The 26,428-nt window shown below is 41.0% G+C and overlaps 1 protein-coding gene across 1 annotated transcript in view; it reads right to left on the bottom strand.

Moving 5' to 3' along the window:
- Positions 1-25,065, bottom strand: part of LOC126203283 (fatty acyl-CoA reductase wat-like) — a 203,838-nt gene extending 178,773 nt beyond the window's left edge. Inside the window, exon 1 of the mRNA XM_049937541.1 lies at positions 25,034-25,065. The gene's annotated coding sequence lies outside the window, so the exon portion shown is untranslated. The remainder of the gene's footprint in view (positions 1-25,033) is intronic.
- Positions 25,066-26,428: the final 1,363 nt, after the last annotated feature.

The following is a 26,428-nucleotide window of genomic DNA, read 5'->3' as shown; positions in this document are numbered from 1 at the left end:
TGCTTAAGTGCAATACGCGATACAAGTTCAGCGTACGTCGATTTCTTAGTTTCAACTAGCATTGCTGTCCTGTTGTTCACTTGAACTATGTATCCCCTGCTTCACTTAACCGTATATTTATTTGCTGTGTAACATACGCGGTACTGTTTTAGATAATTCTTTCATGGTAAATAATTAAAAATTCGTCATTACGACGTTAAGAGCAGATGTGTATACGGTCAACGGCATCATCTGACTGAAAAACGAAAAATCGGCAATTTGTCAGTTACGCGGTATTGTTTCTTCATCGACGATATGTAACATTGATGAGATTTACCTATATATATCAACTGGTGAGCAGGATTCAAATGTTGTGTATAGCTATAAGGCTTAACTAAAGAATGGGATACTATTGTCACTGCTGTGATCAAAACTATTACTTTCAGTCTATACTATTAGCCTCAAAGGCGAAAATAAAAACTGTACCCAATAGTGAAGTACGGGAAACACATTGTGTATGTGTCTAATTATTGCCTCTTCGCGTAGTTCAACTGAAATACAGGTTGCAAATGTAATGTACGTCCATTTCCACGTTTTCGATAGCAGTGTGCTTATATATAGGTCAACGGAAGTATGGGATACAAATATTAAGTACGTAGCTCCTTCTGCCATCAGTAGTACTACTGTCTACGCAAGAACAGACTATTAGTGGTAGCAGAGGGAAAAGAAACATGTAAAATTTGTATCCCGTGCTTCAGTTGACCTATATAGTTCAACTGAACAACAGGATATTAATGATAACGAAAACGAAGAAATCGACGTACGCTAAACTTGTATCCCATACTGCAGTTAACCAATACAGTTCGAATGAGGTTCGAGATACACCCCATATATATGTGACGTGAGGTATTCTATGCCACCAATATTTCCATCCGTTTTTCCCCTTCATTTTCCACAGAAATAATACGATACAAACCCGCGATATCGTTAACGTGAAAATACTACTTGCCTTGATATATGTCAACTATATTTTTCCTCTGTCGTATTCCTTTGTTTCTGAACAGTCTTGTCAGCTCTTTCATCTGTGTAATAAATGCTCTCTGGCCAATTCTGACGTCATTGGTCAAAGCCGACGGGTTGTATCCCCTGCTTCACTAGACCCCATGTATCAACCCGTCGTCGTAGTGAACCGCGGATGCGTTGCTGTTTCCTTGGAATATTGCGTATGGATTCACAGCATTCCATAATACGGACATCATGTACTGAGGTTCCATGCGCAAGAGCTTTCAAATTCCCGCACAAATAAAACTCCAGTGAATTCATGTCCTGAGGTCGGGGTACCTTTATTCTGGAACTGTTTTCCTGTACAAACGTTCAGCACGAGCGTCATTGATGTCAGCTGATCCATACATCATGTGCGCATCTGCCATCTCTGCATTTGCGTACACTGCCATTTCACGAGCTAAGTCTGTGATTAACTCTACGTAGTAACCCCTGTACTTGCAACGGTCGCACAAATCGCTGGGAAAGATGATGTTACCTGTAAACAGGCAATGACGTACGTCGCATGGCAACAGGGACACGTAAGACAAAACACTGGCGATCCACAACGTAACCTGACGTCACCAAGAGTGTATGTTCGCCATGATTCTAACGTTCTGTTCTTGTGCGTTTCCCATGATTAATGAGTTGGAGAAAATGAGTGAGAAAACGTGTGAGGAATGTGTCGTGCAATTTTGCAGTTTGTGCCGTTCGTTTTTGTTACACCCTGTATAATCCAGCAAGGCTCTTTAACCCGATTGAAATCTCGTCACCTGGCTTAATCAACGGCAGTACTATGGGCCTGTTCACAGCGTTTTCAACCCTGTGGCTCCCTGGAAGTCGGAACGGTCATCTTCACTCCAGCAAATCATTTTGCGAAGCGAAACTCACCATTCAGTTTACCGGGTTTCCGGCTCCACCGTAAGACTGGTGCAAACTTAATATCTCCGGATAGGGCCAATAATAAATTCTGCCACTCTCCAAATTGTGACTGCAGTGAGGTGCGACATATCGTATTGGATGTCCCTGGCGCTTTCGCCGCAGGCCAGGAGAAAACGCATCTGGCTGTCAAAGAATGCTGTGGTTGAAAAACCTGGACAACGAACTTTAATTTTTGCTTTTGTTAATTTCATTCATCGTCTGCATTTTTTGCTTGTTGATTTATCACAACGGTACAAATTGGCGATTGTCCGTTAAGTATTACTAGTCATCGAAATGAAATCATATTGTGACAGTAAATAATACGTTTACGCGAATCGTATGTCACAGCGTTCTTTTCAAGCAAAGCTACATTAGGTTTCTCCAGACCACATGCTGGTGCTACCTACTACCCTACTTGCTAAATCATTTTCTCTGCATTCTACGTCTTTTACAACGATATTTGATTTACAAAATATATTTTGAAAATTGCTGCCTGTTTTGTGGCAGTTCACTTACATGTATCGAGAAATGTAGGGAATTACGAAGAGAGCCCTATGGTACCTTACATTCAAAGCACCGCCATTCGTTTTAAGCATGCCAGTCAGATTAAAATTGCTTCCATGTTTGGTGACACAGGAGAATACTTTTCTACAAACGAAATGACGCAATTTCAGAGACTTTACTGTCTCATACAGATATGAAATACCTTTCTGTTTCACGTATTTGCAGATATGAATTCCATAATGATCTAACTTGTTCCGTAAGGCAGTGCATCACACCCGGAGGAATGGTTTCGTTAAACAAAAGAAAAAAAAACAAATATATACTTTCTCAACTCCATGTTTTTGGAGGGAAGTGCTACAAAGCCATTGAAACCAACTGTTTTGCCTTCGCTGACGATCTCGCCTGTTTAGCCTACACACAAAAAGACACAATAAAACAAATAGAATTACTTAAAGAAACTGCTGAAAAAGCAGGCTTGCAAATTTCATTTGAAAAGACAGAAATCATTACAAATATCAAAAATCCACCAAAGAAAATAACTACGAAATACGGGAAAATACAGGTATCTAAAAATTTTAAATATCTTGGTGAACTAATTCAGCCTGTGGCAAAAGGTCATCCAGCCTGCAGGGCTAGAATACAAAAACTAGAGACAGCAACTCACTACTGCAGACAAATGTATTCAAAAAAATGTATATCCAAAAACATTAAACTCAGACACTACCAGACTGTCATTAGACCGCAGATACTATATGCATCAGAAACACTGGCAAATTTTACATACGCAGAACAGATAGAAAATCGTGAAAGAAGAATTGTGAGGACAATTCTTGGACACAGGAAAATAATAGATGATCAAGGCAAGCCTGTATACAGACTAAAAAGCAACAAAGAAGTGTATACGAAGCGCAGCAAAATTACAGACGAAATTAGAAAAAGAAGATGCTCCTTTTATGCTCACATCATGAGGATGAACCCGAATAGGCTTACAAAACAAATATTTTCGTACATCGCAAATCTAAAAAATAAAAATTTATGGTTTGTCAATACAGAAAGAGATCTAAAAGAAATGGACATAGATCAGGAAACAATATTTAACAGAAACCTTTTTAGAAAAAAACTGAATTCATTCACGGGTTTCGGTGTGAAAATTAAGAAGACTTGTGGAACTAAATGGTCTGAAGAGAGAAAAGCCGCCTTCAGCGCAAGAATGAAAGAAGTGTGGACTGAGAGAAAGAAGACTTCCCAGAAGCGCAAGAAATAACTGTTTTCTTGTAGAGAAGATAACAGCAACCAAACATTTCTTAAAATCCTATTTATTTACGTGAATAGTGACGTTTCCGTTTTCGAACCGACAGATTCATCATCAGACGGCTTGTTCACATTAAGGTAAATCTTTTCTGCAGTTTACATTAGTTTTCGCTTTTTATTCACCCATATGATGAGCATTTCTTGGCGTGGTGGTCCACTACAACAAAAAAATGATATGAGAAACTTTCTATTTAACTGTAATTGTGCCTCATAACGATTTCAAACGATGTAAATAAATTATTACAGAATTTGAAACCGATATGAAGCACAATTACATTTACATAGAAAGTTTTTCATATCATTTTTTGGTTGTAGTGCACCACCACCCCAAGGAATTTTTCTTTGTGTGGGTGATAAAGTGAAAACTAATGCAAACTACAGAAAAAACTTATCTTGACTTGAACAAGCCGTCTGATGATGAATGTGTCGATTCGAAACCGGTAACGGCGTTTTTTTTTTTTGTATATAATCAGCATTATAAAAAGTGGTTGGTTCCTGTTATCTTCTTTCTGCAAGAATAAAGCTGTATTTTATACACAGCCACGGGCTCAGAAAAATTACTGAGAAAACGTTGTTGCACACTGCTGTATTAAACAGTTTATTAGACAGCGTTTTTTGTGTATATAAACAGCATTATAAAAAGTGGTTGGTTGCTGTTATCTTCTTTCTGCAAGAATAAAGCTGTATTTTATACACAGCCACGGGCTCAGAAAAATTACTGAGAAAACATTGTTGCACACTGCTGTATTAACCAGTTTATTGGACAGCAACTTTGTCGTAAACAGGCCATTTCAAGGTGTATTACGACGTCGTAATCACCGTAATTTGTCGCAAAGTACCTGACAATATCGTATAGGGTTTTGTCATGTGGTACACAACAGATTTATTTCAGGCTATTTGTGCTCCTAATTTATAGCTTAATGGAGACGTTGGTTTGTCACAAATCTGGTTACGATGTCACAACACACCTGAAAGTGGTATGCGTATGACAAACTGGATGTCTAATTAAGTGTTTAATACAGTTGTGTGTTACAATTATTTTTCAACAGTTATACCTTTATCTTTAAGGAGCCCCGCGCACAAAAGGATAAATTGTTTTTTGTGTTTGAAAACTGCTGATTTAACGTATAGAGAAATTCTGATTCCATTCTGAGGACAAAGAAATGCGACAATTTGCTGCTACGGTGACGGGACGGCGCAAAAAAAATGGCTCTGAGCACTATGGGACTTAACTTCTGAGGTCATCAGTCCCCTAGAACTTAGAACTACTTAAACCTAACTAACCTAAGGACATCACACACATCCATGCCCGCGGCAGGATTCGAACCTGCGACCGTAGCGGTCGCGCGGTTCCAGACTGTAGCGCCTAGAACCGCTCGTTCACTCCAGCCGGCGGACGGCGCAAGTTGGCGGAGTGGTTAGGGCATTTCACTCGTGATCAGAAGCCACGTGCTTCAGAGTACCGTCCGGATATCTGGAAACGGGTTTCCTACATACCTCAAGGTTGTTACCTTGTTGGTTCATTTCAAAAGGATACAATCAATTTTCTACCTCATTCTTGTTCAATCCGAACTGGTGCTCCGTTACAATTGACACCATCGTTGACGGCAGGCTCAACCAAGATCTGACCGTGGATGGACAGGACTGGTTTCGGATTCGCAAAACGCTCACGGATCAGGTACATCCGTCCTAATATACACTCCTGTAAGTGGAAAAAAGAACACATTGACACCGGTGTGTCAGACCCACCATACTTGCTCCGGACACTGCGAGAGGGCTGTACAAGCAATGATCACACGCACGGCACAGCGGACACACCAGGAACCGCGGTGTTGGCCGTCGAATGGCGCTAGCTGCGCAGCATTTGTGCACCGCCGCCGTCAGTGTCAGCCAGTTTGCCGTGGCATACGGAGCTCCATCGCAGTCTTTAACACTGGTAGCATGCCGCGACAGCGTGGACGTGAACCGTATGTGCAGTTGACGGACTTTGAGCGAGGGCGTATAGTGGGCATGCGGGAGGCCGGGTGGACGTACCGCCGAATTGCTCAACACGTGGGGCGTGAGGTCTCCACAGTACATCGATGTTGTCGCCAGTGGTCGGCGGAAGGTGCACGTGCCCGTGGACCTGGGCCGTACACCACTGGTGATCGTCGAGGGGACACTGAATAGTGCACAGTACATCCAAACCGTCATCGAACCCATCGTTCTACCATTCCTAGGCCGGCAAGGGAACTTGCTGTTCCAACAGGACAATGCACGTCCGCATGTATCCCGTGCCACCCAACGTGCTCTAGAAGGTGTAAGTCAACTACCCTGGCCAGCAAGATCTCCGGATCTGTCCCCCATTGAGCATGTTTGGGACTGGATGAAGCGTCGTCTCACGCGGTCTGCACGTCCAGCACGAACGCTGGTCCAACTGAGGCGCCAGGTGGAAATGGCATGGCAAGCCGTTCCACAGGACTACATCCAGCATCTCTACGATCGTCTCCATGGGAGAATAGCAGCCTGCATTGCTGCGAAAGGTGGATATACACTGTACTAGTGCCGACATTGTGCATGCTCTGTTGCCTGTGTCTATGTGCCTGTGGTTCTGTCAGTGTGATCATGTGATGTATCTGACCCCAGGAATGTGTCAATAAAGTTTCCCCTTCCTGGGACAATGAATTCACGGTGTTCTCATTTCAATTTCCAGGAGTGTATCTTGTGCGGCAACTGTTTCTCGAACGCATTGCACACATGCATCGTCCTGTTTGGACCTGGTATAAATTCATTCAATGACAAATCTGGCCAGTTAGTGGATAAATGGCTCGGGAAATCTATTGTTGTGTGTATTAAAGACATCAGTCAAGCAACAAAAAAGCATGTATACCATCTGATCAAAAGTATAAGGACAACCGTACGTAATGTGGAGTGAGTTAACCGCTAGGTGTCACGAGAAGAGAAACCGCCAGTAGGAAAGAAGGCAGGGTGTATTGTGTGTTAGCCGGCCGAAGTGGCCGCGCGGTTCTGGCGCTGCAGTCTGGAACCGCGAGACCGCTACGGTCGCAGGTTCGAATCCTGCTTCGGGCATGGATGTGAGTGATGTCCTTAGGTTAGTTAGGTTTAACTAGTTCTAAGTTCTAGGGGACTAATGACCTCAGCAGTTGAGTCCCATAGTGCTCAGAGCCATTTGAACCATTTTTTTTTATTGTGTGTTGAGAGAGAGAGTAATAGCCGAATGGGTCGACCAGGGGAACCCAGTGAATTCGGATGCGGACCAGTCACTGGATGTGAGAGCAACAAATCTATCAGGAACACTTAAACCCTTCTACAGCTGCCCAAGTCGAGCGTTTTTGTTGTAACTGTGAACTCCACGACGAAACAACTACAACTAAACCAAGAACAAGTAGAAGTCACCTACTGACGGACAGGAATTGTCGACCATTGCTGACAGTGGTTGTAAACAGTCGCATGGTATCAGCAGAAGAAATCACTCATGAGTGCCAAAGTGCTACCAGTGGTTCATGTAGCCCAACTACTGTCCGTAGGGCATTAAAAAGAATGGGATACAACGTACAGTTATATTCCTAAAATGGGCCATTCGAGCCATTTTTTTCAACGTTTAAGCACAGTAAATAAAAATTATGTCAGCCATGTTCAATATTCTTGGTACTCCTCCTACAAATCGTTATGTGGCTGTAAAGAGGCACAAAGATTGTACTTGGCCATGTGTTTTCTGTTCTTCCGATGTGTTGTGCACAAAAAATAACAAAATGGCGTGAGAGACTTGAACAGTTTCAACAACTTCAGGAACAGCAAGCAAATTCCAAGGACCATATTACATCTGCATTGATACTCATTAAATTTGGCTGTAAAAGTATAGATTTTTGTTTTAACAAGGCCTTGATGTTAAATGGTCAGACGCATAACGTACAAGTAAAGAAAAATAGATACATTGCTGCTTTTTGATAGATGTTACATGTTTCCTAGCTGCACAAGGGCTTCCTTTCAGTAGTGCATCAGAGGACAGTGATAGTCGGGGCAATTATGTTGAACTGTTACATTATTCTAATGGCACAAAAAGATGAAAGTTTGTCAAATTACTTGCAGACGTCAATTGATTTTCGAGGTACCTCAAGTGGCATACAGAATGACCTTATCGAATCCATTGCTGAAGTCATTCGTACAGAAATTTCGAAAGAACTAAAAGAAACACCTTTTGTTGCGGTTATTATGGGTGAAACGATAGGTATTTCAGGCCAGTTCCAAGTTTTAACTGTTCTGCGTTGTGTATTATCCTCTGGTGAACTGTATGAGAGATTTCTGAGATCCAACACTTCGGATCAATATCACCAACGACGTTTTCCTTCCATATCCAACACCAGATTTTTATAACAGCAGATTTATTGAGCTGGTGGCGAACTATAAGATTGAATTCTGAGACCTTTCCAAGTGTATGCAGTATGGTCCTAATGCGTGGGACTGTGAAACACGACATGTGCCGAAGACTTTTACGTGACACTTACGCAATTTAGTTTCAGTTTCTTGCTTAATATGTTTTACTATGTTGTTCCCAAATCAACATCGCTTTTCAAAACACTGCAAAGAAACTCTCTGACGTTACTGTTTGAAGAAAGGTGACCAGTTTCAGACTAAGTTACAGGAACTTCACGGTAAATTTGAAGAAGTGTGATCTAAAACCGAGCCAGAAGTAAGCGACAGTGAGCCTCCAAGGAACAAGCAACGGGATAGCGTGATTGACAGAGAAACATCGTACCGTACTGTTTTGTGAGACGGTTGATACTGTCTTGCGTCGATTAACTGAGAGGTATGCTGACTTGGATAATTTGGAGTTTCTTTCAGTTATGAATTATGAAAAGTGTAGCCAATATACAAATAACTACCCTGAGGTTACATTTAATTCCTTGAAGACATCCTACGGAGGACATTTCGATTCCCTCGACTAAGGACGGTACTGCGACAATAACAGTTATTTTTCGAGTATCCAGTATCGCTTAGTAGCCCTCATCTTTACAAGGTTGGACCTTGTACTTTAATATACGGCATACGACACTATTCAGATAAGTACTAGGGCGTGATACGTCTCAGTAATGGATGATCGGAAACACTAACAGCAATGACAATAATAATAATAATAATTACAACAACAATAATTACTAGGAAGATAGCAAACAATAACATTAAAATGACGACAATAATAATAATTACTACAAGACTGTAACGTTTAACAATTTAGCAAAATTGATTATTGTTACGAATATCTCACACCTCGCCACTGTGACCTGAAAGTTATGGATCACTGCAATCAGACGGTTGTAATATTTCTTGAATTCCGTAAAGAATTCATGGAGGGTATCAAGCGAAATTTGTTATCTTATTGAGAATTTTTTTTGATAGAAAGGACTCATTATGTTATCTTGGATGGAGAGTCACAGGCAGATGTAGAAGCAACTTCCGAAGTGTCCCAGGGAAGTGTGTTAAGACTCTTGCTGTTCATATTGTACATTAATGACCTTGCAGAAAATATTAACAGTGATCTCAGACTCGTGTGACTAGGGCCTCCCGTCTGGTAGACCGTTCGCCGGGTGCATGTCTTTCGATTTGACGGCGCTTCGGCGAATTGCGCTTCAAAAAATGGTTCAAATGCTCTAAGCACTATGGGACTTAACATCTGAGGTCATCAGTCCCCTGGACTTAGAACTACTTAATCCTAACTAACCTAAGGACATCACGAACGTCCATGCCCGAGGCAGGATTCGAACCTGCGACCGTAGCAGCAGCGCGATTCCGGACTGAAGGGCCTAGAACCGCTCGGCCACAGCGGCCGGCACTTGCGCTTCGATGGGGACGAAATGATGATGATTAGGACAACACAACACCCAGTTCCTGCAAGGAGAAAATCTCCGACCCATCTGGGAATCTAACCTGGGCCCTTAGGATTGACATTCTGTCGCGCTGACCACTCAGCTACAGAGTTTATGTAGACAATGGACTTATTTATAATGAAGTAATGTCTGAAAGAAGCTGCACTAGTGTTCAGGCAGATCTTGATAAGATTGCGAAGTGGTGAAAATATTAGCAGCTTGCTTTAAATGTTCAGAAATATGAAACTGTCCCCTTCGCACAATGAGAAAACTTCGTATCCTGCGATTACAATATCAACGAGTCACAGCTGAAATCGATAAAGTCATGCAAATACCTGGGTGTTCCAGTTCGTTGGGATCTGAAATGGGACGATCACACAGATCATTAGTAGGTGAAGCTGGTGGCAGACTTCGGTTGATTGGTATAATAATAGACAAATATAATCAGTCTACAATGGAGAATGCTCATCCTATAATACTTACCAAGTTTGTGAGATCCGTACTAGATACGACGGACAGGGGATATTGAAGGTATAGAGAAGGATAGCGCGCATGGTCGTGGGTTTGTGTGAGCCATGGGAGAGTTTCACAGAGATGAAGAGTCAGCTTCAAACGAAGAGCCTAGTAATATACTTCAACTCTGTATTATTGCTCCCGTAAGTCTCACGAGAACAAGATTAGTTTAATTACACAGGGCACACAGGCGTTTACACCGAGGCTTCGAAAGTCATGGGGAGCATCCCAGTATCGTGTCTGACCTCCTTTTGACTGACATAGTACAACAGCTCGATTTTGCATGGACTCAACAAGTCTTTGAAAGTCATTTGCAGAAATATTGAGCAATAATGCCTCTATGGCCGTGTGAAATCGCTGCCGCTGCTTGATTTTGTGCACGAACTGACTTCTGGATTACGTCGCATAAATGTTATATGGGATTCATGTCGGGAAAGCGACCTGGATAGCCAAATCGTTCGCTCGAATTGTCCAGAATGTTCTTCAAACCAATCGCGAAAATTGTAGCCCGGTGACATGGCGCATTATCATCCATAAAAATTTCATCATGTTTAAGAATGGCTGCAGTTTCCAGTCCTCTGGTTGGACCAGAGGGCGAAGTTCATTCTATGTAAACACAGCCCACATCATTAGGAGCCACCATCAGCTTGCAGAAGTCTTGTTGACAACTGGGGCTCATGGCTTCGTGGGGCTGCGCCACACACGAACCCTACCATCAGCTCTTACCGCTGAATTTGCGACTGATCTGACAAGGCCACGGTTTTCCAGTCACCTAGTGTCCCATCGATGTGGCCACAAGCTCAGGAGAAAAAAGGCTCTGAGCACTATGGGACTTAACATCTCAGGTCATCAGTCCCCTAGAAATTAGAACTACTTAAACCTAACTAAGCTAAGGACATCACACACATCCATGCCCGAGGCAGGATTCGAACCTGCGACCGTAGCGGTCGCGCGGTTCCAAACTGAAGCGCCTAGAACCGCTCGGCCACCCAATGCCGGCGAGCCCAGGAGATGCACTGCAGGTGATGTCACGCTATTAGCAAAGGCACTTGCATTGGTCATTTCCTGTTACAGCCCATTAAAGCCAAGTTTCGCCGCACTGTCCTGACGAATACGTCCGTCATACGTCCCACATTGATTTCTGCGGTTATTGCACGGAGTTTACCGAGCGAGGTGGCGCAGTGGTTAGCACACTGGACTCGCATTCGGGAGTACGACGGTTCAATCCCGTCTCCGGCCATCCTGATTTAGGTTTTCCGTGATTTCCCTAAATCGCTTCAGGCAAATGCCGGGATGGCTCCCTTGAAAGGGCACGTTCGATTTCCTTCTCCATCCTTCCCTCACCCGAGCTTGCGCTCCGTCTCTAATGACCTCGTTGTCGACGGGACGTTAAACACTAATCTCCTCCTCCTCCTCACGGAGTGTTGCTTGTCTGTTAGCACTGTCAACTCTAGGAAAACGCTCCTGCTCTCGGTCGTTAAGAGACGTCCTTTTTGATACATGAAATTTGGTGTTCTCGGCACACTTTTGGCACTGTGGGTCTCGGGATATTGAATTCCCTAACGATTTCTGAAATGGAATGACCCATGCGTCTACCTCCAACTATCATTCAAGATTCAAAGCCTGGTAATTCCCATTGTGCGGCCATAATCATGTAAGACACTTATTCATTATTCACATGAATCACTTGAGCACAAATACACCCCTAATAAACTGTCCTGTTATGGTACCTTCTGTACGCGATATTAACGCCATTTGTAGGGTAAGATGGGGTAAATACGACCTAGTAATTTCTTGTGGCTATAAAACGCTTATCCGAGGTCGGATATTAACATTATATTCATTAAATTATAGGTAATATAAAGGAGCAACTGTTTGCAAAATATTTTTGTTATACCATCAATAGATTTGAGATATTCGTATTTTAAGAAACGTACATTTTTGCCATTTGCAAAAATGGTGGGGTAAATCTACCCCCTATTTGTTTGGCTGATTTTGCACAGAAGTAGTTCTAAATAAACTTTTTTCGAAAAACATTTATAAGCAATTACGTTTTTTACATAAATGAACAAAGTGTATGGTACTAAATGTATTGAAAGTTAAATGAGTGTAAATTTTAATAGAAAAAAAAGATGATTTCATTGCACGGCAGTGCAACAGCAATGTCGATCTCGGAATGTTAAAATCACTAGCGACAGCTCGTAAAGACATTCCCATTTGCATTGCAGCAACTGCTCTGCGAATATCGTTTTGATTGCGTTTTGCCGCTTTTGCTTTGGAATTTCGTACCATTTTCCTAAAGAAAAACAATAATTCACTTTGTTTCCATAAGCAAATAATTCCATACATATAAACGATAAAAAAATATGCGGTCGGATTTACCCCACCATTTAGCGGTCGGATTTACCCTATCATGCCATTTTTCATTTAATACACGTAGAAACAATTTACACGAAATTTCCAACAAAAACGATACATACACTGAATAGGTCACTAAACGCACTACAAAATCACGTACCGTTTGTTTTGCAATAGTTTTATTTAATAAGGTAAATCTAGTGATGCAATTTGCACAAAAATTAAATTGAAACAATCGAAAACACACTTGTTGTCTTTTTAGTGTCTAAATGTCAAATGCGGCAAAGTTGCCACGGTGACATTTTCGTTATTTCATATGCTCTGTATGGTAACACTAATGCGAAATCGCTCCGCTTTGCCGTTTCTCACAAATAGAGGGCGGTCGGGTTTACCCACTCGGTCGGATTTACCCCACCTTACCCTATACATGCACATCGCTATCCCATGACTTTTGTCTCCTCAGTGTAGACACTCATTCCTCTCCCTGGCCCCCTCTCCCCCCCTCCATTCCCCCTCTCCCTTCTATACGAGAATGTGACGGGAAGAGGTCGTAATAACTGGTACAATGGAAAGTGCACTCTGCCATGCACTTCGCAGTGGTTTGCAGAGTATGGATATACCAGGTGATCAAAAAGTCAGTATAAATTTGAAAACTTAATAAACCACGGAATAATGTAGATAGAGAGGTAAAAATTGACACACATGCTTGGAATGACATGGGGTTTATGCAGGATGCCGCTCCACCCCATATTGCAAGACGCGTGAAAGATCTCTTGCGCGCGTCGTTTGGTGATGATCGTATGCTCAGCCGCCACTTTCGTCATGCTTGGCCTCCCAGGTCCCCAGACCTCAGTCCGTGCGATTATTGGCTTTGGGGTTACCTGAAGTCGCACGTGTATCGTGATCGACGGACATCTCTAGGGATGCTGAAAGACAACATCCGACGCCAATGCCTCACCATAACTCTGGACATGCTTTACAGTGCTGTTCGCAACATTATTCCTCGACTACAGCTACTGTTGAGGAATGATGTTGGACATATTGAGAATTTCCTGTAAAGAACATCATCTTTGCTTTGTCTGACTTTGTTATGCTAATTATTGCTATTCTGATCAGATGAAGCGCCATCTGTCGGACATTTTTTGAACTTTTGTATTTTTTTGGTTCTAATAAAACCCCATTTCATTCCAAGCATGTTGTCTATTTGTACCTCTCTATTTACATTATTCCGTGATTTATTCAGTTTTCAAATTTATACTGACTTTTTGATCACCCGGTAGATGGTAGATGTAGTCCTGTGTATAGAGATTCGGTGCCACATACCTCCGCAAACCTGCCAAGGGCTTAGGGGAATCTATGCCGTATTCCTGCTGCTTTGCTTTACAAAGGTGGACGAACATGCTACGGAGAAGCTGATTGTAATGTTTCTGCTCGTCATTGTATCACAAATGGTCTTCGTGACAGTATTGAGCCTTCGCATATTAAGCGGCATGTGGGTCGGACGAATAATGACTTGTGCATCCACTAACTACAATGGACATTGTGAGGCGCTCGGTCTGTGAGAGACACAGTGGCAGGCAATTGCATCACGACAAAGCTACAGGCCATTCCGTGCGGTGCACCTTGAACGCGGGTCGTACAGTTTTGAACCTAGTTATAAACGTATCTCTACATTAAGAGTAAACAGCCTTAGGGAAATAATTGCAGACTAACTCCAAAAAGAAGCAAGAGAGGTAGAAAATCACACTTGCAAACTCCAGAAATATTCATGTGAACAAATGCACTTGAAAATATGAATAAATTCTCGGAACGCGTCGGGCTAAACACAGGAAATAAGTAACTAGTGCAGTTCTCACTATTTAAAACAGGCTTCATGGATGCCCAGCTTTATACCCGTATTTTATGAAGCTAGCTTATTAATAACGAATAAAACTCTCCCATTTCATGTTATCTTATTACAAATACTATTTTAATTGGTTTAAAGTAGCTATTAACTGAATTTTTGTATACAGCATGATCATAGATAATAACCGAGAGCACTGCGGTAGTCTATTTTCTCTGACCATCGTACAAGTTAACTTCTCTAAATGAATATATTTTCCGAAACGACAAACATTTTTTTCACTGCCGCTAATTACCCTTATCCCAACGATTACACTTATCCCAAATACTGTGATTATTTACAATTACAAAAGTGCAAGTGTTTCGCGCGGGTCCCATGTTTACAATTAATGCTCAGTTGATTGACACCGGCAAAACTGTTATAATACCACGGATAAACTTAACGCCATCTGATCCAAGCATGGATTTTCAGTTAACAAGAATACAGTTGGCTTGCGTGCACTATAAACATGTCGCAGGGACCAACGCTCGAAAGAGCAGGATTGTATTTACCAAATCAAGTCTTTATTCACGGACAGTTGTATGTAGCTTATTCAAGGATAAATACGAGAAAATCAAATAATATTTTTCGTATCGCTTGAAGAAAATAAAAAATAGGAAGTACATGATGATGACGTTCTTACTCCAAATATTGTTTACACCGCGGTATTATAATGCTGCCCGCATCTCGTGGTCGTGCGGTAGCGTTCTCGCTTCCCACGCCCGGGTTCCCGGGTTCGATTCCCGGCGGGGTCAGGGATTTTCTCTGCCTCGTGATGGCTGGGTGTTGTGTGCTGTCCTTAGGTTAGTTAGGTTTAAGTAGTTCTAAGTTCTAGGGGACTGATGACCATAGATGTTAAGTCCCATAGTGCTCAGAGCCATTTGAACCATTTTATTATAATGCTCTGTAAAGAATTTTGTTCAAATTATGTGCAAGTAAGTGTATACACAAGGATGAATCATGAATTCATGAACATTATTTCACGTCGTTCGGTTCATTTTTAGAGATTTCCCTGTATTCTCATAACCACCCTTATATCAGCGACTACACGTATTTCAAACAATGTCATTACGTAAAACAATAAAATTTCTGAACTTTAGGAAGGATCCCCTTGTTCTCTAATAGTGGACGCATAGGTCCGGGTATTTGCACGCTCTCAGTTAATCTGCCTCATCAGAAACACTCATTTTCTAAGTGTAATACATGTCTTAATGTGTTAAACGTTTACCTTAGATTACACCACTTGAAGACACGTTACGAAAGCATTTTAAATTTTAAAATTCCACCAATAATTACGCGAAATGTTGAAAGTCAAATTTTTGATGCCCCTGGCAGGCGTCAGATAGGCAACCTGCAAGTGCTATCGAGTTCCAGGTTCCAGAGTACTCCCTTAGTAATACAGGTAAATATCACCTGGCACATCAAAAAAATTAAAACTATTAAATTGTCCTTGATTAAAGGGTTGCTAAACATTATACGGTACAACATGTGCAATGACGTAAATTTACTTGTACAAACCTTTGTGTAACCAAAGAGTCCGTGTTGTCTTAGCTGTTGAAGAATATATGACATGCTCTAGACACTTCGCTGCAAACGCCTGTACGAAAAAGGGTGAAGTGATAGTGTCTTTTCTGCTTTTGTGCTGTATGGTGACAGATAAGGATAATATCCACTATATGTAAATATATATAAATAAAATTATTTTTGGGATTAATCAAATAATACGACACTCAGCAGTGTGTCCACTAACATCAGTTAATATTTCTAGAGAAGGGTAACAATATTTTGAGACATAACCTCATACCCAAGAGGTAGTTCCTCTGAACGTCAGAAGAAAGTGTTAGTTAACAGTTGGTGTGTAAAAAGTAGTAATGCAATGTCAGAAATGCGTTGCGCTAGTAAATATTGGCTTGGAAACGTATCTGAAGCTGAAAAAGAGTTATTTTATAAATTAACCCTGTACAGTGTTCCAAGTCCATAATGTTTTTAAGATCACTGTTCATTTCTTTTCAAATTTCGGTCAGTACATTTGCCTGTTACTGTCATTCACGTAGTAAAACGCTGAAACAATTTTTTGTTCATACAAAAGTACTGGTTTCTGCCAGTGATTGTTACAGAGAATTAGGATCAGAGACATCATAAAGGCTTATATCAAACCTTAACAAATTATAATCCACTGGTGGTAAGTGCAGTTCATCATCCAGAACGCTATGCATCAATTACATGCCGAGAACTGGTTGCAACTACTAAAAGTTATGCATAACAGTTTACATTCTGTTTTATTTCAAGGGTCTGTGTTACACTCTCTACTATTTCATACTGTTTATGCTAACGTAATTTTACTTAATAACTTAATTAACACTAGTTTCCTTGTACCTGTCTTTGATTTATCTAAACGTAAACTATTCGGGAGAGGAATTTAGGCAGTGTTCGTTACTACGTTTTTTCATTGCTATGAAACCTTAGAACTGAAATATCTTCAAGTTATTGCATGTTAATTACAATCATAGAAATTTGAATTGCCAGGAAATTTAATAGTTTAAAACAGTATAAGTCAGCCTTTCAGCAAAGCTTATTATTGTAGCTGAAATTTTTAGAACGTATATTAGTAGGAAGTTTTAAATATAAGTTCTTGTGACGAACAAAAAGTTCTTATCGAAAATAATTACACTGTAATAATGAGCAAAACATAAATTGCTGTCTGAATAATAAGAGTTTGACTGCTGTAGCTTCCAAAATATTTTTTGATTGCCGACGGTTAACTTGTGAAAATAAATTACAAAAAGGAACAAAAGTTAATATTTACTCTGAGAGTGACAAGAAAGCAAGTGGAGATGCTCCATTTCGCTAGTTTCAAATAGAATTAAGCCGATTGAATGATGTACCCTCCTATTTTTAAAAGATATCACTTAGGCCTGGAAAAGACTGGTGATCTTGAGATCTAAATAAACTGAAGAATCCACAGTCCTTGAGTTCACGACTAAGCGTCCAGTGCACCAGTGTTCTTTTTGAGATCTGGCGATGGCTGTATTTAAATTAATTGAAATTCGAAGAAGATTGTGAGTTCTTCATTTTACACTTAAGTTCTCAACAAAAAACAGGCATAACGACGAAACGAAAATACCCTCAGATTTATAATCCAGTTAGAGGGCTCAAAAGGGGCAAGGGAAGAAAATGCATTATAAAGGTCCCGCAGTAAAACACATCGACCGTTGGTAAGTTAGCCTCATCAATCACTATGTTTACATGAGACTCTCAGAACCTGATCTCATCAAACAATATCCCAATATCGCTGCTGGCTGGTTATGTAAATAATATGGATTCTGGAAATGCGGGTCTAGATGCCCGATTTCTTCTTCGCAACCGATTTTCTCTCCCATGTAAACGCACAACCATTTTCGAAATGTCCTTTGGTTATCATATTATGGATTTTTTAAATTATTGGCTAATCTTGAGGGTGTGGTTTCTTGAGCAGTGAAGGAGGATTAGAAATGTTAGACTGAGCGTGACGTTGTCTACCTCCGATATTTTACTGAAGAGTAGCACCCATTGCGCTGACTAAATCAGAAACCGGAACAGTTGTTTTCAAGAGGCAGTTTTGTAAGAACGATATTGACCCGTCTATGGAAACAGCTCCAGGTATTGACATGTAAACACGACAGCGGAAAACGGTTTTGTCTTCCGTGTGTTGTGTCTCATGTAGCAATTGTGCTACTTTTCGGTCTACAAGATCATCATCAGTCCCTGAATAACACTGGTTCAAATGGTTCAAATGGCTCTGAGCACTATGGGACTCAACTGCTGAGGTCATTAGTCCCCTAGAACTTAGAACTAGTTAAACCTAACTAACCTAAGAACATCACAAACATCCATGCCCGAGGCAGGATTCGAACCTGCGACCGTAGCGGTCTTGCGGTTCCAGACTGCAGTGCCTTTAACCGCACGGCCACTTCGGCCGGCGAATAACACTGGCTGAAACAGACTTGACTCGATGTTGGCTATCACGCCAAAGGTGCTAAGCGAATCTCTTTATTGTGCGACCAGTTTCAGTCTACGAGGTCGTGTTCAGGTTGTGAGAAATACTGAAACTAAACTCAATTCTGTTGTTTGTCGTATTGTTAAGGACGCGATAACTAACTCTTACCTCGAAACCGCACAATAAAGAGATGCAATCCTCAGATTTGGCCATGTTATCCAACATGACTTTCATAAAAGTAGCTGCACCTGTGAACACCGCCTAACTAAAAAAAAATTGTATTTAAATGTCGTCGAAAACTCCGTAAGGCTGTTCGCAGTTGATGCTTTCCTATACAGAGGAGCTACAAAATGTCGAATTCTTAGTCGACTGTAATATTATTGACTGTGAATGAGAACGCTTGGCAAGGCTTATCGTGAATACTTATCGCGATATTTCACGAGGACACGCTAAGCTACTTAATAGTATATGCATAGCTGCCCTGAAAGCATTCACAACGCCATTTGTTTTTCTTCGTCGCCATTGTATTTGTTTACTTCAGAGTCACAATATGTTTCCGGTAACGGCTTCGAGAAGCCAAGTGCAGTAATATCGTGGTCGGCTAGTATCTTAAAAGGATAGACGCTTTGCCCAGTAATTGGCAGCTAAGTTTCAACACAAAACAATGTAACGCAATGTGGATCGCCGAACAGTCACTGGAAAAAGTCGCATCCATTAAATATCTGCATGTATGTATCTACGAAGCGATTTAAAGTGGAACGACTGTTGAAAATTCTACATCTACATCTACATCTACATGGATACTCGGCAGATCACATTTAAGTGCCTGGCAGAGGGTTCATCGAACCGCCTTCCCAATTCTCTGTTATTCTAATCTCGTATAGCACGCGGAAAGAATGAACACCTATATCTTTCCGTAGGAGCTCTGATTTCCCTTGCCGGCCGAGGTGGTCGAGTGGTTCTACGAGCTACAGTCTGGAACCGCGCGACCGCTACGGTCGCAGGTTCGAATCCTGCCTCGGGCATGGATGTGTGTGATGTCCTTAGGTTAGTTAGGTTTAAGTAGTTCTACGTTCTAGGGGACTGATGACCTCAGAAGTTAAGTCGCTTAGTCCTCAGAGCCATTTGAACCATTTTTTTGATTTCCCTTACTTTATCGTGGTGATCGTTCCTCCCTATGTAGGTCGGTGTCAACAAACTATTTTCGCATTCGGAGGAGAAAGTAGATGATTGGAATTTTGTGAGAAGATTCCGTCGCAACGAAAAACGCCTTTCTTTTAATGATTTCCAGTCCAAATCCTGTATCATTTCTGTGTCACTCTCTCCCATATTTCGCGATAATACAAAATGTGCTGCCTTTCTTTGAACTTTTTCGATGTACTCCGTCCGTCCTATCTGTTAAGGATCCCACACTGCGCAGCAGTATTCTAAAAGAGGTCGGACAAGCACAGTGTAGGCAGTCTCCTTCGTAGATCTGTTACATTTTCTAAGTGTCCTGCCAATAAAACGGGTTAGCCTGCCCCACAACATTATCTATCCGTTCCTTCCAATTTAAGTTGTTCGTAATTGTAATACCTAGGTATTTAGTTGAATTTACGGCCTTTAGATTAGACTGATTTATCGTGTAACCGAAATTTAACTACTTCCTTTTAGCATTCATGTAGATGACCTCACACTTTTCGATATTTAGGGTCAACTGCCAATTTTCGCACCATTCCGATATTTCTTCTAAATCGTTTTGCAGTTTGTTTCGATCTCCTGATGACTTTATTAGTCGATAAACGACAGCGTCATTTGCAAAAAACAACCGAAGACGGCTGCTCAGGTTGTCTCTCAAATCGTTTATATAGCCAAGGAACAGTAAAAGGCCTATAACACTACCTTGGGGTACGTCAGAAATCACTTCTGTTTTACTCGATGACTTTCCGTCAGTTACTACGAACTGTGACCTCTCTGACAGGAAATCACAAATCGAGTGACATAACTGAGACGATATTCCATAAGCACGCAATTTCACGAGCCGCTTGTGTGGTACAGTGTCAAAATCCTTCCGGAAATCCAGAAATACGGAATCGATCTGAAATCACTTGTCAATAGCACTCAAACTTCATGTGAATAAAGAGCCAGTTGTGTTTCACAGGAACGATGTTTTCTAAATCCGTGTTGGCTGTGTGTCAATAGACAGTTTTCTTCGAGGTAATTCATAATGTTCGAACACAATATATGTTCTAAAATCCTGCTGCATATCGACGTTAACGATATAAATTAATCGTAGGAAAGGGCTAGACTCAGATTCATTGCATGTCCAGCCAGAAAGGAGGTAGCTTACGAAAAAGAAAGAAAGGAAAAAAAAAATAAATAAAAAAGGCCGTGTGACCGATACTTGACTGCTGATTATCTCTGGGATCGTTACCAGATATGGTTGATGTAGAAAACAGAGAAAATCCGAAAATCCGAACTGGAGCAGCGTGTTTTGGCACAAGTTCATTTAGTAACCACGAAAGCGGCACTGAGATGCTCATCGAACTCCAGCGGCAGAAGCAACAAGAGAGGCATTATACCTGTATATCACACTCCGAGAGGCTATGTTCGTAGGAGAATCAACTAATATATTTTCCCCCTATATTTCTAGGAAAGACAATGCAATTACAGAAATTCGGCTTCACACGAGGAACAGGAAAATGGAGGAGCAGGCTGCCAGTGGTGCACATCGTACCCTCCGCCACACACCATATTGTCGCTTGTGTGGAGTAGATAATATGCTGATGCACTTTTGACGAAAAAATATTACAAATCAATGAATAATCAATGTAGGGGAAGGCTGCTGACATTCGATGGACCGTCTCGGTTTCGCTGTGGACATTGACATTGGGGGGATATTACCATAATTAAGTGTAACCCGTGTTGCCAAAGGTTCGCCATCTCAGACGTGAGTTGCTCCACGAAGACACACAGCAACAGTGAAAAATGGGTAGGTTTCGCACTGCGTTCTTGTAACTGACTAGTATTTGTGACTGAAACATCTTACGGGTATGGGAATATTGATTACATTTCTGCAGCAGTCATTGAAAAGTATGAGCAGTTCACATCATTTTGCCATATTCACAATATAAATTTATAGACGGAGACTAGGTACTGTTTAGCGATGCAGCTCGAGTTGCCTTGAATGAGCCACCTCGATGTTAAGTGATCTTAGACATAAGTAGGTCACTACGAACAAAATTTAAGTACTGGTTTCCGTTATACATTTTCTAATAGTTTGTAAATGTACTGATCATCAGTCAAATGTGTCTTTTTTTACAGTCGAAGGCGACACTTCTACTTTTAGCCACCTACGTTTCAGATACATGTTATTCGGTTTCAGATGCCAAAAAAACTCCTAAAATAAAAATGTATGGAGGCTTATTTAGATGTGTATACTATATAACTGCTATTACAGTTGGCCCATTGCTACGGTCGCAGGTTCGAATCCTGCCTCGGGCATGGATGTGTGTGATGTCCTTACGTTGGTTAGGTTTAAGTAGTTCTAAGTTCTAGGGGACTGATGACCCCAGATGTTAAGTCGCATAGTGCTCAGAGCCATTTGAACCATTTTTGAGTTGGCCCATTCAAGGAAACTGACTGGCCCAACGAAAGAAACCAGTTGCCATGAGTGGGACATATTTTTATTTGTCAAATATTTCATTAACAGTGTATATTTCTGATCCCTGTGTCTACTGTGGTGAAATGCAAAAGATAAGGTTCAGCTACACTAAATATAAAATATTTATTGCAGTATCCGATGATTTCACTACGCATTTTCCTTAGGTGGCCCATTCACAGCAATCTTCCCCAACCAATTCAGTACTTTCCCCTACTTTTACGAATAAAGACTCACTAACTACAAGATTTCGATTAAGACAAGTATCATACCGCAATTGCAAATCAGACATTGTTTCTCGATACATTTCGAAATGGAGTGACTGCCGAAAAAAATTGGATCTATTTGCAGCATAGACAAGAAAGGTAGGTACAGAACCCAACTCCATGGACAAATTTTGGAGATATTTTCTGAGTATTTGCGTGTAATGTTCCCGGAAGTTCGCAGCCTCAGTACAGGTGATAGCGTAATTAAAATTTGTTCATCTTGTTACTTTCGTTTTGGTGAAGATATCTTCACAATAGTGGCAATGCTTGCAGTCACCCAAACGTACAGCACAAAACGCAGAGTTAGCCCTTTCCAGTCCAGTTTTTCCACTGACTGCAGCCCTCAGGCGAAACTGTGGTGCTGTCGCCGTCGCTGCGAGAAAATACTCAACACAGCGTCGTTGTACCGCTGTGCCATTGCATTCAGTAAACACATACACGAGGTGTACATCGACCAACTTTTTAACATTTAACCGTAAACCTACCCTCATCAATGTGTATCATTAACAGCTGACACTGCCCGAATAACAAACTCGAAACAGAACCGCACAGTACTAAATGTAAGCTTGGAGGCCGAGAGTAGAGTAGGCTTACTACTGTCAACAACAAATACCGTGAGTGAATAGAACGAGAAACAGCGCACAACGTCGAATCTACAGTTTTATGTTACTTAAATGTCCACTGGAGACTACAGATCCTGTGTACCAAAATACTCACAAGGGGAATACATCACTCCCGAACGATCAGAAACCACGAAAATGTGTTTAGAATATAAATTCCTCGTCATAGAACAGTGTTATGATTCACTCGCATACCAAACTGCGCATCTTACCAAGTGAGACATCTGACTGATGCCTTATTCAACGTCTATGAGAGGAACTTGGGTAACGCGAGGAAACAATACATTGATGTAATAGGACCAGAAATTCACATATTCCAATGTCGTGACTTACAATGTATACTTTTTAGCTAATCCCTTTATTTCAGCATCAGAGTTCACCCTGAGCCACACAAGCAACTTCCTGCGCCGAAGCACAAGGCTTGTTTTTTTAAGTAGGTCTTTTTTAATAAAAATAAATCAAGTAGATTTTTCTAGGCAATTTTATTTTTACATGAAATCATATACTTTAATCAACGTCTCTACGTAATTTCCACCAATATTAAGACACTTAGAGTGAAGTACAACACCAGCTTCGAATACCATCTTCCTATAAATGTGCCGTCTAACTTACAATAATTTAAACATTCACGAAGCACACTTCTTGATACTTCTGGAAACTGATCAAATGAAGTCGAAATCGTAAAGGGCCTGTTCTCTCTCACTATTTCATCATCTTTCTGCACCAAATCGTCAGTAATTCCTCATCATGTACGTTTGTACGGCCTTCTTTAAAAGCTCTCGCCCATTTCCGTACCATCCCATGGCTCATAAGCGTCAAGAAGTGGGCTTTATGCAATTGTTACAGAACATTTAAATTATTCTCAGGCAGCAGATATCTACGAGGGTGGTATCCGAAGCTGGTTGTACGGTACAATAAGTGCCTTAATATTGGTGGGAATTATCTAGACAATTGGATTAACGTGCAGGCATTCATGTAAAAATAAAACTGTTGAGAAAAATCTACTTGTATTGTTTTTATTTCAAAACGGTACTTACTTTAAAAAACACACCCCGTACAAGCCTATACTGGGCAAAAGACAGATTACGACACCGACATACCAACACCGTAATGTAATTAGTGTGGCCTCTGATATTGGACTGCTCGAATACAAAAGTGATGCTCAATGTGAGAAAATAGCTTTACTCAGGTGTGCACATTGTTGTGTTCCACTTTGTTTGCCCACAGCATTGAAATCCATCAACTACACTTTGAGGACTATGTAACTATGCAGCGCTATCAGGTCAGTAGGAAAAGTTTGCTGTTCAGAAATTGTAATTATTTGAAGCAGAGGGAAATGTAGCATAAGTCACGACATGGAAATAGGTGTCTTTTTGCTGCTGTCATATCGATATTTTGTTTCTTGATGTTACCGCAGTTTGCGCTCTTACACCTTGAATAGGTGATCATTCAAATGCCTCCCGTGCTAAGACGCCAAGTTTCGTACGCGAATGGCTCATACCACTGTTTCTGGGATCGGTGATTTACATTCTAAGCATATTTTAGCACTGTTCTGAGCGTTAGAGGTCACGCACTAAGCTTGTCAGAAAGTATTCCTGAATAAACAACAAACTAATGTCGGTGGTGTTTGTGTTCACCTTGTATAAGGACACTTAGGTACGATAATTAGAAAAACGAATCAATAAACCAATAGGAAATGATAAAGAAAGGATTAACCCATAATGCTGGAACTTTTTGTTAGTCTCCTGACGTAAATAGTTTTCTTATTTAACCTAAACATGTTTTTTCTGTCAGCTTCAGATACGGAATGCATTTTATTGAACTAGCGTGCACTGTGATGTAGAAGAAAAAAATAGCCGTTTGGTTCACTATAAAGTCGTTTAAATAGACGGCGAGGAAGTGCAGTTGGAAAAAGGCCCAGACGTTTTCGTAAAGAGCATGAATTCAAGACCCGAGCCGACCATTCTATAATTTTTGCCTTTTCCAGAAGTGAAAAAAAGGCAAAAGCGCCGCTTGTGTTAACATTCCGTCAACATGGCGGTCATTAGGGCAGTAACACAGCCCTTGGCTGACCTTGCATCCTGAGTCCGCCTGATGCCAACGCATTAGGAAAAGCAGTAGTTTTGCAGGCTCTGCACAGTAGATAAGTGAAGCTTACCTTAACGAGGAGCTGCAAACTGCCGACGTCGAAACGTCTGCCACCGCCTCGCAGCTCCTATATAGTCACGCCATCTCCGTCTCCTCTCTCCCCTCCACTCCCCCCCCCCTTTCTAACCCGTGCACTCTCGCCCCCCACCGACTGCCTGTAGCCGCTAGCACCTCTTCACGAGAAGCTCCAATACCACCTGCCTCACACCCGTGCACTGCACTGTTCGCAGCTCACTCATCACACAAGAGTTTTCCTGCTTCGAACTATGTATATGATACATCTACATCTTCATCTACATGGATCAGTCGCGGATACAGAAAAACCTCAAGGAGGGGGCGCCAAAGAGATCTTGAGCTACCTTTACTTTTTACTGTAATAAAAATAATCAAGTCACATGCAAAGTTTAAGAAAGTTTTGTTTAAGGGGGGGGGGGGGGGGGTAGGACGTCAAACGGGCCTCTTGGAGCAGGAGAGACACTACAGGACATTTTAATTTCCACTGTCTATACTTTTACGAATAAATTCATAAAACTTTGTCAGCATGACCAGGAAGGATTCAGCAGGTTTCACAATCATAGCAGTGGAAGTTCAAAAGCATAACAAAATAATTTTTTTTACGTGTGAAAGTTCATCATTTTTTCACTTCTATTGGCTGTGTTTGTTGCTGTAGGTACACATTTCTTCATAAGTAAGAGAGATTATTCGATGAATTTTGCACAGCATAAAAACCATACTTACAGGTGTATGAAACTCTATAAATTATTTAATTTATAAAAAATGAATGTGCTGTTATATTTTAAACTTCAGGTTTAGAAAAAAATCAAATTTTATAGTTACTTATCTCAATTTTTACCACAGTTTTTAATAGATTTGGAAAATTCTAGAGTTTCATACACCTGTAAGTATGGTTTGTATGCTGTGCAATATTCATCGAAGAATCTCCCTTACTTATGAAGAAAAGTGTACCTATAGCAACAAATGCAGCTAATGGTAAGTGGAAAAAAGGTGAAATACAAATGTAAAAAAATAAATTATTTTCTTATATTTTTGAACTTCCACCACTATAAGTGTGAATCCTGAATCCTATCTGGTAATACTGACAAAGTTTTATGAATTTATTTTTAAAAGTATAGACAGTGGAAATTAACATATCCTGTGGCCTCTCTCCTGCTCCAAGTCGTCCCGTTTGACGTCCTACCCCCCACCTTAAACTGATTATACACATATATAAGACAACGCCATCTTATCATATAAAAAAGTTAGAATTATGGTTCGTTTCCATAAATGATGAATTCTGCGTGCCTATTCTTCCTGGCAAATTGGTTAATTACATTATCAATAGGATAATCAATGTCAGGGTCAGTGTTCAACAGAGATAAGCCATTAAGCCGACCCTCCTTCATTG

Source organism: Schistocerca nitens, chromosome 9, assembly GCF_023898315.1.
Source record: "Schistocerca nitens isolate TAMUIC-IGC-003100 chromosome 9, iqSchNite1.1, whole genome shotgun sequence".
Taxonomy (NCBI): domain Eukaryota; kingdom Metazoa; phylum Arthropoda; class Insecta; order Orthoptera; family Acrididae; genus Schistocerca; species Schistocerca nitens.
Note: the sequence above shows the minus strand (reverse complement) of the source record. Positions and strands in the feature narration are given on the sequence as shown.